At 34.5% G+C, this 5,933-nt stretch overlaps 1 long non-coding RNA gene across 1 annotated transcript; it reads left to right on the forward strand.

Moving 5' to 3' along the window:
- Window positions 1–4,494, forward strand: LOC143056479 (uncharacterized). The gene is made up of 3 exons (XR_012972366.1): window positions 1–73; window positions 1,398–1,493; window positions 3,590–4,494. It is a non-coding gene; the product is annotated as an uncharacterized LOC143056479 (long non-coding RNA).
- The last annotated feature ends 1,439 nt before the right edge of the window (window positions 4,495–5,933 follow it).

Consider the following 5,933-nt stretch of genomic DNA (forward strand, 5'->3'; position numbering starts at 1 on the left):
AACCACATGTAAGCAACTACTCACTGTGATCATACCAAAAGAAGGACGATCGACTAACATGGAAGTTGTAGCGGTATGCATACTTTTTCTTTTATTTGTAAAAAATGCTACTTTTTCGTTGAACATTTCTTCTGCTGAATCTTTTTTTTATTTACATAATTTAGGTCTAGATGATTGTAAGATACATCTAGATACTTTATCGAAGTATCTAGATATCTTTTTTCTATTTAGATATTTTCAATGACCATTGAGATACTTTTTGAAAGCATCTAGTTACTTTTAATTAGTATCTAGATAGTTCTCACAAGTATCATGATGCTTTGCATAGTCTGCTTAAACACTCGAGATGAAATACATTTTTTTTTACCCTGTAACAAAGTTGATATCGTCTACATTTTCTTCCTCTGTCCTTGCTCTGATTCTATTGAAGCTTCTTCTAAACAATTTTTGGTTTATTCCAAGATTTGACATACATGTAAAATCAGCTGTGCGGGGAATCAAGCTAACGAATAGAGAATCTGCGTGTTTCCCTTTCTAAAGTCCCGCGAAATTTGTTAATCAGTAGCGTAAGAAAACGCAAATTCAATTGGTTAAAAATACGACAGAATACTAAAGATCTGACTTTTTGACAATCTAGATACTTCAACGAAGTATCAACGAAGTATCTAGATACTAACACGAACTATCAGGATACTTGTGCGAAGCATCTAGATATACTTGTGCGGTAAGCATCTAGAAACTTGTGCTAGGATCATCTAGATGGTTATGCGAAGTATCTATATGGGAAATGCATCTAGATGGAATCATCGCTATTTTGACATGAACAACCACTCAAACTTTTATAAGGCGACATTCCTTAATACTAGTATGTAAAATGTATATATATATGTATATGTATACATGCGGCCTTTTTATCTCACCTTGCCTGAAAGGACAAGTGGTCGTTTCTCCTCACTTGGCGCCCACAGTCCGTCGTCGTCGTTAACTTTTACAAAATTCCTCTCCTCTGAAACTATACCGGGCTACATTTAAACAATCATTGTTAGAGTATCTTAGACTAGTTTAAAGAATGTGTCCGACGACCACGCCTGCAAACAACCATGACCGCCGTGGCTAAAATAGAACATAGGGATAAAATGTAGTTTATGTGCGTTTTTTAATACTTCATTGTCTTCAGTTTTGTTGTTTATTTCTGTTTTTCGTTGTCCGCACTTCTTATCTAAAGTAATCATAGATGACCAACATTAAACCTTTCAGTATTGTAATATATGGTTTACGTTCCTTATTCAAACGGATACGTGATGATATTCATCGGAAAAGTAAATAAGTTTTACGTACCGTGGTTAATCAGTATTTATAACTGTCCACACAATAACCTACTTGTTATTTTTTCAAAGGCACACCAACGTGGTAACCGAATGGGATACATGAATCCTTTTATTGTAAATGGCAGAGACGTTGACCCCATGACCTTCAGAATGAAATGGCAGCAGGTAGGAGAATGATTCAAATTGAAGTTCAGAGTTTAAGTCTGATCTAGTAGATTTCGAAAAAGACCCTTGTAGATTTCGAAAAAGAGTAGGCTAATGCCGCTACAAGGCAGCACTCGCACCCGCAAAGTGGAAAGGGATTAATATAAGTCGCAAAACTTGTTTCCCAATCCACTATAAATAAAAATATTTAAACTAAGTCTGATCTACACACAATGTGCTAACTTAACAGTTTACACGAGTGACACTTTTGAGAGTTAACACAAAGTTGTTCTTTGGATTGTTGAAATACAAAACCGCTTGATATTAAAAGAAAGTCGAAGGTATATACCACTATGAGAACGAAAATTTCAGTTAAAATTCATTTTTTTCTCTGATTATGAATCAGTCAACAAGGTAGTAAGTTACAGTAAACACATCTTTTTGAAGAAAGAAAAAAACAAGCCTCTGTTGTCAATTCCTTGTTCTCAGCTGGAGATTTTTCTCAAATTATGTGCTTTGATAACACTTTAAACAAGAATGTTTCCAAAGTACACGGATGCCCCACTCACACTATTGTTTTCCATGTTCAATGGACCATGAAATTGGATAAAAAATATAATGAGGTATTAAAATTAGAAAGATAATATCATAGAGAACATGTGTACTAAGTTTCAAGTTGATTGGACTTCAACTTCATCAAAAACTACCTTGACCAAAAAAAAACTTTAACCTGAAACATGCACTGTCATTTTCTATGTTCAGTGGACCATGAAATTGGGGTCAAAAGTTTAATTTGGCTTTAAAATTAGAAAGATCATATCATAAGGAACATGTGTACTAAGTTTCAAGTTGATTGGACTTCAACTTCATCAAAAACTACCTTGACCAAAAACTTTAACCTGAAGCGGGACAGACGGACGAACAGACAGACAGACAGACAGACAGACAGACAGACAGACAGACAGACAGACAGACAGACAGACAGACAGACGGACGAACGGACGCACAGACCAGCAAACATAATGCCCCTCTACTATCGTAGGTGGGGCATAAAAATCTAAACCCACTTCCCTGAATTGATTTTATTGTATGTAGTTTCATGCAAATTATGTTAGTGTGCCGATTAAGATACCTCGACAAGTGCACTAACTATAGTCTTACCAAATTTATTTTACTTTGTAGTATAACTAAAATTGAGAATGGAAATGGGGAATGTGTCAAAGAGACAACAACCCGACCAAATAAAAAACAACAGCAGAGGGTCACCAACAGGTCTTCAATGTAGCGAGAAATTCCCGCACCCGGAGGCGTCCTTCAGTTGGCCCCTAAACAAATATATACTAGCCCAGTGATAATGAACGCCATACTAATTTCCAAATTGTACACAAGAAACTAAAATTAAAATAATACAAGACTAACAAAGGCCAGAGGCTCCTGACTTGGGACAGGCGCAAAAATGCGGCGGGGTTAAACATGTTTGTGAGATCTCAACCCTCCCCCTATACCTCTAACCAATGTAGTAAAGTAAACGCATAACAATACGCACATTAAAATTCAGTTCAAGAGAAATCCGAGTCTGATGTCAGAAGATGTAACCAAAGAAAATAAACAAAATGACAATAATACATAAATAACAACAGACTACTAGCAGTTAACTGACATGCCAGCTCCAGACTTCAATTAAACTGACTGAAAGATTATGATTTCATCATATGAACATCAGGCACAATCCTTCCCGTTAGGGGTTTAGTATCATACCATCATAACATATATGAGAAGAACATAACCCGTGTCATGCCAACAACTGTTTTTAGAATAAATGTGTTTAGTTACGATGCAAAGACCTTATCAGTGACTCAATATTAACGCCAAAATATGCAATCTTTAATGACTTGACAACAGTATCGTAATTATATCCCTTCTTAATAAGTCTATTCAAAGGTTGTGTAAGTTTCTGAGGTGAATACTGACACCTTTGTGCTTTATAAAGAATATTACCATAAAAATTGGATGTGAAATACCTGAACGTATTAGAAGTCTGCATGTTGAGCTATATTTACGAATGACGTCTTTATACCGATGATAAAATAGTATATTATTTATTACTTGAATTGCAGTATTTCCCACCACGCCAAGACTGGGTAATGTGTCGCCGTCACCGTACTCCAGAAGCAGATGCAGCCAGAAATATCATTAAGGTAGTGATATCCAATCGGATACATAGCTACAAAGAAAAATACCGCTCACAATTTGAAAAATCAGAGTTCTATGCAACAGAGAAAATTAAAACAGCGGAACAAAATGTTCCATTCGAATCGAGATCAAATAATTTTCTCCCAGAAATTTTGATCCCCAAAAATAAGAAAATCAGATCTAGGTCAAAGAAGTCTGCCAACAAGGGAAAAGTGACAACGAAAGGTCATACAAGGTCACTCTCAAGACAAAAGTCTGAAGTTAAATATAGGACAATCTCCTCGGACGTTTTAGAAAACGATGGAAATAAACATAAAAGAAAGAAAAAGATGAAGAAATCAGCAACAAACAAAGGCAAACGATCATCAAAGAAACATATATATAAGAAAGACAAATGTGAACTTCCCGATATAAAAGACATTTGTCGGAATAGACCTAAAGAAAATTTACACAGTCGTGAATCAAAAAAACTTAACTTCTCTAAGCTACCACGCCTACCGATTCCAGACACTTGGAAACGGCAAGGCGAAACACGTCACGTGGAGAAAGTGACACGTCTTCCTCTTCCTACGACGTGGAAGTGGTATGATAATCCAAATCAGTTCAAGAAACGACAGCCTTCGACACCTGGACTATCATTGGCTAGCAGGCAGTCATCTGACTTGGGAAGTTTCTCATCCAACCAATCATGTGTTAACACTTTAAGATTCGAACCACGATCATCTTCAATATTATAATGCATACAATTTGTATATTGTTTATTTCGGAAATAGTCAAGGAATTTGGTGGACGAGTGAATCATACGTTAACAGATTAATATAGTAAATATGTCTTTGAGAGTTTAATATCATTGAAGATGAACCATGTATATCACATTTCATAAATGATTGTGGTAACAATAAAACCATATTATACTAAGAAAGTAAAGCAATGTATCGTTTCTTCGAATTTTTAATCGCAATTTACTTTAGCGAGTTATTATAACTAACTGATAGATGCCACTTGTAAAAAATTATACATTCCAATATACATATAAAACATTGCGTATAACATGAAATATTTAAGGAATGGCTGAAACATTTTTTCTGTCTTTGAAGAAATAACATAAAAAATTTGGTGCACACAGGATAACGCGCGTAGCGGGTTATTTACATGTAACAGTGTGCACCACATTTTTTATGTTATTTCGAATTTAATTCTAAATTCCATTTTAAACCGTAGAAACCATGAAAAAATGTTGATGACGTCACGGTCACATGACTAAATTATGTCTATGGGCTCATAACAAAATAACGTCAGCCAATCAGAAGACGCGTTACATCCAAAATTAAATTATTAGATAATATTTATAAAACATATTGTATATTAAACTAACAGTAAAATAATCATTAATTTACATGACTTAAAAACTATAACATATACAAGTGCCATCCTATTAAAATTATGAGAGACTAATATTAAAGGATTAATTATAATATACAATCTATTACACAATTTTAAAATTAACTACCATATATTTGAGATTTAAAATACATCAGCTATATATATGCAAATAAAAAAAAATGTTTTTTTACATGAAATATTATAGCAGGTTTTAGCAACTACCTGACATAGTTATGTTTTACTGCTTCACTATGCTATGCAATATATTTCGAAGGTCTGCATATAAAGGCTATAAAGTAAATACATGTTTTTTTGTCTTCAATTTCATTTTTACACATACTGCACATAAAACAATATCTTTCATTAATTGGTTTATTCTCATATCGTCCTGTTTCTATTTTAAGTGATATCCCACGAACGAAATATATAATTAAACGATAGCAAGCTGAGGTTTGGTTTAATCAGACTGTGTCCTATTCAGTTGGTAATGGCATTAAAATAACACAGTATCTATAATACTAAAATTACGAGGTCCAATTTGTCAGCCGTCATCACGTAAAAACGACGAATCAAAGAATTCAACTTTATATACAACTAATATAGTACAAAGGTGTAGATTAAAAATTACACCACTCCAGGCCCTTTTGTTTTCCACGTAATTAATATTGCCAATAATTAGGAAGTTCCGGGTCGAGTCCAATACCGATACCAATAGTATAATCACCTGTTTAACTGGCCACCCGCTGATTGATACTTCGACACAGATAAGATTGAAACAACAGCAGGGGTCCAGTTAAATCACCTGTTACCCATTACCTTATCTGTACGTTCCGCATCTGACAGGCGCACCACCAAACGGTGTATTCAGTATTAATATACTATATA

Source organism: Mytilus galloprovincialis, chromosome 13, assembly GCF_965363235.1.
Source record: "Mytilus galloprovincialis chromosome 13, xbMytGall1.hap1.1, whole genome shotgun sequence".
Lineage (NCBI taxonomy): Eukaryota > Metazoa > Mollusca > Bivalvia > Mytilida > Mytilidae > Mytilus > Mytilus galloprovincialis.